This window comes from Bubalus kerabau, chromosome 1 (assembly GCF_029407905.1).
Source record: "Bubalus kerabau isolate K-KA32 ecotype Philippines breed swamp buffalo chromosome 1, PCC_UOA_SB_1v2, whole genome shotgun sequence".
Classification (NCBI taxonomy): Eukaryota; Metazoa; Chordata; class Mammalia; order Artiodactyla; family Bovidae; genus Bubalus; species Bubalus kerabau.
The window spans coordinates 173,979,217-173,987,193 of NC_073624.1; positions in this window are offsets into that span (position 1 = coordinate 173,979,217).

Genomic DNA, 7,977 nt, shown 5'->3' on the forward strand with positions numbered 1-7,977 from the left:
CACCAAACCTCCTGCTAAACCCTCAGTTCTGGTTCCTATACCCCCAAACCCCTGCCCTCAAGTTATCTCCCCCATCCTCCACTCAAATCCCACTCCCTCCCCCAGATCCTTGCCCACAGACCCTTCAAACCCCCACTTACACCCCCAAAGTCCATTTCACCAGACCAAACCCGCTTGGACCTCCCAGCTCGAGAGGCCCAAAAACCCTAGTCTTCAGCCAGGGTGCAAAGACCTGCATCTGTTTCCTTCCTTTTTCTCTTTGTTATTCTTTTTTATTGCCTTCCTTTCCTCTCCTCCCTTCTGAACCCCATGGAGCTGAAAGCCAAGAAGGCTTCTGTAAATCTTCCAGAGATTTCAAGGTCACTGAAAGCCTAGAATCTTCACCCTGAAGGGGTCCAAGCTTCCAGAATTTTCTTTTCAGGGTTGAACCCATTTATTTTTTCACCTTCTGAGTTAGAAAGCTCTTCCTTGTGCAGCCACAGGCAGGGTTGTTGCTGTTGTTCAGTTGCTAAGTCATGTCTGACTCTTTGTGACTTCATGGACTGCAGCACACCAGGCTTCTTTGTCCTCCACTATCTCCTGGAGTTTGCAAAGATTCATGTCCACTGAGTCAGTGATGCTGTCTAACCATCTCATCCTCTGCTGCCCCCTTCTCCTTTTATCCTCAATCTTTCCCAGCATCAGGGTCTTTTCCGATGAGCTGGCTTTTTGCATCAGGTGACCAAAGTATTAGAGCTTCAGCATCAGTCCTTCCAATGAATATTTAGGGTTGATTTCCTTTAAGATTGACTGCTTTGAACTCCTTGCAATCCAAGGGGCTCTCAAGAGTCTTCTCTAGTACTACAATTTGAAAGCATCTGTTCTTTGGTGCTCATACTTCTTTCATGGTCCTGCTCTCACATCCATACATGACTACTGGAAAAACCATAGCCTTGACTATGCAGACCTTTGTCAGCAAAGTGATGTCTCTGATTTTTAATATGCTAAGTTTGTCAAAGCTTTCCTTTCAAAGTGCAAGCGTCTTTTAATTTGATAGCTGCAGGCACCATTTGCAGTGGCTTTGGAGCCCAAGAAAATAAAATCTGTCACTGCTTCCACTTTTTCCCCTTCTATTTGCCATGAAATGATGGGACCAATGCCATGATCTTAGTTTTTTGAATGTTGAATTTTAAACCAGCTTTTTCACTCTCCTCTTTCACCCTCATCAAGAGGCTCTTTAGTTCCTCTTCACTTTCTGCCATTAGAGTGGTATCATCTGCATATCTGAGGTTTTTATTATTTCTCCCAATGATCTTGATTCCAGCTTGTTATTCATCCAGCCCAGTATTTCACATCATGTACTCTGAATATATTAATAACTTGGGTAAGCAGGGTGACAACATACAGCCTTGTCATCCTCCTTTCCCAATTTTGAAAGGGAAAGTAACACCTGTGTCCGGTTCTAATTGTTGTTTCTTGACCCACATGCAGGTTTCTCAGGAGACAAGCAAAGTGTTCTGATAGGCCCATCTCTTTAAGAATTTTCCACAGTTTATTGTGGTCCACACAGTCAGCGGCTTTCGTGTAGTCAATGAAGCAGAAGCAGAAGTTTTTCCGGAATTCCTTGCTTTCTCTATGATCCAGCAGATGCTGGCAGTTTAGTCTCTGGTTCCTCTGCCTTTTCTAAACCCAGCTTGTACATCTGGCAGTTCTCAGTTTACTGCTGAAGCCTAGCTTGAAAGATTTTGAGCATAATCTTACTAGCATGTGACATGAGAACAATTGTACAGTAGTTGGAACATTCCTTGGCATTGCCCTTCTTTGGGATTGGAACGAAAACTGACCTTTTTCAGTCCTGTGGCCACTGCTGAGTTTTCCAAATTTGCTGATATATTGAATGCAGCACTTTAACAGCATCATATTTTAGGATTTGAAATAGCTTATCTGGAATTCCATCACCTCCTAGCTTTATTCATAGTAATGCTTCCTAAGGCCCACTTGACTTCACACTCCAGAATGTCTGGCTCTAGGTGAGTGATTACACCATCATGATTATCTGGGTCATTAAGAACTTTTTTGTACAGTTCTTACGTATATTCTTGCCACCTCTTCTTAATCTCTTCTGCTTCTGTTGGGTCCTTAGCATTTCTTTATCGTGCCCATCCTTGCATTACATGTTCCCCTGATAGCTCCAATTTTCTTGAGGAGATCTCTAGTCTCTTCCACTCTATTGTTTTCCTCTTTTTTTTTTTTTTTTTTATTGTTAACTTAAGAAGGCCTTCTTATCTGTCCTTGCTATTCTCTGGAATTCTGCATCCAGTTGGGTATATCTTTCCCTTTATCTCTTGCCTTTAGTGTCTCTTCTTTTCTCAGCTATTTGTAAGACCTCCTCAGACAACCACTTGGCCTTTTTGCATTTGTTTTTCTTTGGGATGGTTTTGGTCACTGCCTCCTGTGCAACATTGTGAACCTCTGTCCATAGTTTAGGCAGGGTCCAGGGGTCCAAATGGGGCTCAGAGCCTTCCTGCAGTCAGTGCTGGGGAAACAGAGTGGACACAGGGTTGGAGGGCCCAGAGGTAGAACCAGACGCAACCAATCCATCTCTAGCAGAGGGTCTGTACACAGTGGGTACTCAATCATTTGTGTGTGAAGTGTTCAGGAGTTGACACTGTGAATGTTGATAGATACCAGGTGCTGAAGGGCCCTGCTGACCCCCACAGCACACAATAAGCACTCAAATAAATACTGAATGTGTGGGGGCATGAGCAGCTCACGTTCCTGCTAGCTCTGTACACACCCCCTCACCCTCCCGTGGACTGCCTGCCACTTGAGCCTTTGTTCCAGATCAGCCACATGCAGGCATCAAACCCCACTCAGCAGAGACCTACAGCTCACACGCCCGACACACATACAGCTGCAGTCAATGGCATCCAGATGCTCGCACACTTCATAAACACCCAGATTTGACCCATATGTCAGACCCACAGTTGAAGATAAGCACGAAGAGGTTTGCTGGGCCCCTGGCTGTGCACTCACACATAGCACACTGCAGACACGTGATCTGTGGGCACACTAGGTACTTCAAGATCACATAGCCCAGGAGAGTCGGTGCAAAGGCCCTGGGGTAGCATGCCCGAAGTATTGCATGTTGGGAAAGGAGGAGGGAGAGGGGAGGAGAAGATGGGGTGGGCAGCAACGAGGGGTGCCCTAGGTCATGGAGAGGCCTATGGACCACAGTGGAGGCATTTCCCTGGCATGAAATGAGGGTGGGATGGAGGCACTTGTGAGCAGAGGGAGTATAACCAACACTGCAGTTGAGGCAGTATCTTAAATTAGAGACATTATTTAGGAAGCAAGATTTCCTGGCCAGAAATGGTGCTCATCCCAGGCTGGTGGCCAGGGAGGAATGGGATCCTAGCCAAGATGTACTTTGCAGGTGGAGCCAACAGGAGATACTGCAGGTGGGATGTGGCAGGGAGGCAGAGCAAGGCCACAGATCTCTCCAAGGTCCTCGGCCTGGCTGTGATACCTGGAATGAGACACGGGCAACTGCGGACAGAAAGGACCCAGGAAGGTTACTGCTCAAGTGCTCAGTCACTCAGTCGTGTTGGACTGTGTGACCCTATAGACTGTAGCCCACCACGCTCCTCTGTCCATGGGATTCTCCAGGCAAGAATACTGGAGTGGATTGCCATTTCCTCCCTCAGGGGATCGTCCCAACCCAAGGATCAAACCCATGTCTCCTGCATCTCCTGCGTTGCAGGCGGATTCTTTACCACTGAGGCACTAAGGAACCCCAGGTTACTGCACACCATGGTCCAAAAATGATGACCTGTGGTCTGGCAGAGTCCACAGGCAGGGACATGGCAGGCAGCGTCCGCAGGCCTGGCCGCCATCTGGCCCACAGCTGGCACGGCTCTCCCAGAGGCAAGGGCCTCACCACCTGCTCCCCGCTCCAGACCAGCTGTAGAACTCACGGCCCCAGGTCTGAGCTGGGAGGCCTCCTTATAACCCCCAGGTGTTCCAGAGGAGGAAACTGAAGCCTGGGACCTAGGGGATGTGTTGGTTTCCTCCAGCTACATGCTGAGGCCTTATCCACCCTGTCTGCCCTTCACCACTGAGTCGTCTCAGAGCCTGCTGCTGGAACTCCTGGCATCACCTTCTGTTTCTCTATAAACTAGACGTGTGTGTGTGTGTGTGTGTGTGTGTGTGTGTCACTCAGTTGTGTCCAGCTGTTTGCAACTCCATGGACTGTAGCCTGCCAGGCTCCTTTGTCCATGGAATTCTCCAGGCAAGAATACTAGAGTGGGTAGCTATTCCCTTCTCTAGAGGATCTTCCCGACCCAGGGATCGAACCCAGGTCTTCTGCGTTGCAGGCAGATTCTTTACCATCTGAGCCACCAGGGAAGCCCAGAAACTAGAGAGGTAACCATGAAATAGGAGAAGGCAATGGCACCCCATTCCAGTACTCTTGCCTGGAAAATCCCATGGACGGAGGAGCCTGGAAGGCTGCAGTCCATGGGGTCGCTAAGAGTCGGACACGACTGAGCGACTTCACTTTCACTTTTCACTTTCATGCATTGGAGAAGGAAATGGCAACCCACTCCAGTGTTCTTGCCTGGAGAATCCCACGGACAAAGGAGCCTGGTGGGCTGCCGTCTATGGGGTTGCACAGAGTCGGACATGACTGAAGTGACTTAGCAGCAGCAGCAGCAGCAACCATGAAATAAATGCTCTTGATGTTTGTTGCTACTACCTTTAGTTCTGCACCCACTGCTGGTTTTTTGATGAAGTATTTTTTATGAATTTTCTCTTCTTTTGGCTGCACTCAGTCTTTGTTGCTGTGCAGGATTTCTCTAGTTGCAGTGAGCAGGGGCTACTCGTTGCAGTACACAGGCTTCTCACTGCAATGGCTTCTCTTACTGCAGAACATGGGCTCTAGGTGCAGAGGCTCAGTAGTTGTGATTCAGGCCCTTATTTGCTCTAAGGCATGTGGGATCTTGCTTGCTCCTTGGAAGAAAAGCTATGACAAACCTAGAAAGCATATTAAAAAGCAGAGACATCACTTTACCAACAAAGGTCCATCTAGTCAAAGTTATGATTTTTCCAGGAGTCATGTATGGATGTGAGAGTTGAACCATAAAGAAATCTGAGTGCCCAAGAATTGAGGCTTTCAAACTGTGGTGCTGGAGAAGATTCTTGAGAGTCCCCTGGACAGCAAGGAGATCTAACCAATTAATCCTAAAGGAAATCAACCCTGATTATTCACTGGAAGGACTGATGCTGAAGCTGAAGCTGCAATATGTTGGCCACCTGATTCGAGGAGCCGACTCAATGGAAAAAAAGACCCTGATGCTGGGAAGGATTGAAGGCAAAAGGAGAAGGGGGTGGCAGAGGATGAGATGGCTAGACAGCATCACCGACTCAATGCATATGAATTTAAGGAAGCATCAGAAGACAGTGGAGGACAGAGAAGCCTGGCGTGCTGCAGTTCATGGAGTGACAGAGTCAGGCATGACTTAACGAATGAACAAAAACAACAATATATGGGCTATTCCTAGACCAGGGGTTGAACCTGCATCCCCTGCAATGGCAGGGGTATCCTTAAGTACTGGACCACCAGGGAAGTCCTGCATCCACTTCTTATCAGTCTTCATGCCTTGAGTGGGTTGCTCCAGCTCTACACATTAGTTTTCCATCTTTAAAATGTCCTTGAGGGACTTCCCTGGCCATCCACTGGTTAAGCCTCCATGCTTCCAAGGCAAGAGGCATGGGTTCCATCCTTGGTCCGGGAATTAAGATGCCACAATACCATGCAGCACAGGAAAGGGTGTAGCTGTAAATGCGTTGGTCGCTCAGTCATGTACGACTCTTTGTGTCCCCATGGACTGTAGCCCACTAGGCTCCTCTGTCCATGGGATTCTCCAGGCAAGAATACTGGAGTGAGTGAAAGTGAAGTCGTTCAGTTGTGTTCGACTCTTTGCGACCCTATGGATTGCAGCCCGCCAGGGTCCTCCTCCGTCCATAGGATTTTCCAAGCCAGAATACTGGAGTAGGTTGCCATTTTCTTCTCCAGGGGATCTACCCGACCCAGGGACAGAATTCAGGTCTGCCACATTGCAGGCAGACTCTTTACCTTCTGAGCCACCAGGGAAGCCGGCAGGAATGGGTGAGGAACCCATATATAAAATGTCTTTCTGAGACAGAGCAGGGGCCATGATAAAACAAACATATACAACACTCAGGGCAGTTCAGGTCGTAGGCCCTCACTCCAAGTCAGCTGTGGGCATTTCCTCTCTCCCACACCTGTCCTTTGACCTCCTAGCCCTGCTTGATTTTTCTATCTAACAAACTCTGTATTTTAGGTTTCTTTTTTTTTTTCAATTGAGATACAATTCCCATACCATAAAACCCATCATTTTACAGTATACAATTCAATGGCATTTAGTGGATTTGTGATGTCATGCAATCAACACCTCTGCGTGAGTGTGTGCTAAGTTGATTCAGTCTGTCTGACTCTTTGCAACCCTATGGACTATAGCCCGCCAGACTTACCTGTTCACGGGATTCTCCAGACAAGAACTTTGGAGTGGGTTGCCACGCCCTCCTCCAGGGGATCTTCCAGACCCAGGGATCGAACCCACATCTCCTGCATTGGCAGACAGGTTCTTTATCACTAATGCCACCTGGGAAGCCCAATCAGCACCTCTGTCTAGTTCCAAGACATCTCCATCACCCCAAAAGGAAACTCCATCCTCATTAGCGATCACTCCCCTTTCTCTGCCCCAGCCCCTGGTAATCATTAATGTTTCCTGTCCCTATGGATTTACCTATTCTGAACATTTCATATAAATGGAATCACATTTATATGAATTCTAGCTTATACTTATCAGCATGATGTTTTCGAGGTCCGTCCGTGTTGTAGAATGTGTCAGTGCTTCATTTCTTTTTATGACTGGCTCACATTCCATAGTACGGATGGATCACATTTTATTTATTCACTCATCCATTGATGGACATTTCAGTAGTTCCTCTTTTGGCAACTGTGACCAGTGTTGCTGTGAACACACGTGTACCAGTGTCTGTCAGAGCCTCTGTGCTCACTTTTGTAGGGGCACCTACCTAGAAGTGGGCTTCCCAGGTGGCGCTAGTGGTAAGGAACCCCCCTGCCAGTGCAGGAGACATAAGAGACGGGGGTTTGAGTAGAATTGCTGGATGAGGAATTTTTTGAGGAACTGTCCTGCCTTTTCTATTTTTTGTTTGTTTGTTTGTTTTTATCATGCCTTGTGGGATCTTATCTCCCCCACCAGGGATTAAACCCCAGGCCCTTGGCGGTGAAAGCCAAGAGTCCTAACCACTAGACTGCCAGGGAATTTCCTGCAGTTTCTTTTCTTCCCTGTCATCTGTCATCTCCGCAAGGGACAGGGACTTTCTTTTCTTCCTGGTCACTCCACAGAGCCCTGGGCAGCACCCAGAACGTTAAGTAAACACACAATGCATAAACAAATCATCATGACTCTTGGCTGAACAATAAGTCTTAGGTTCTCTGGGATCTCAGTTTCCATATCTGCGAAGTGAGTATGAACACTGTCCTTCCCTTGGTAAGAATTAAGTCCCCTCTTCCTCCAAAAAAAGGCTCTGAGCCTATTACTCAGATGTCCTCAGAGTAAGCACCATGGGCTGCTAACTGTCCCCTAGCACAGAATCACCAGTTCTGCATTTCTTCCTCCCACTCCTGCCTCCACTGATGCCCATGGCTGGGATCTGAATGGCCGAAAAGGTCAAGGGCAGAGAGGGTGAGGGACCGCTGGAGTCACCCAGGGAGGGCTTTGGGCTCTGCACCCTTAGGGAGTGGCCCATATGGCAAGCTGAGGCAGAGGCGGCTCTGGGGACCTCCACCTAGGTTGGAGCGCTGGGGACAGATGCCAGTCCACAGCCGGGACTGCTGCCTGGAGGTGAGCCAGCCCCTGGGGACCTCATGGAGGGTGGGCAAAACAG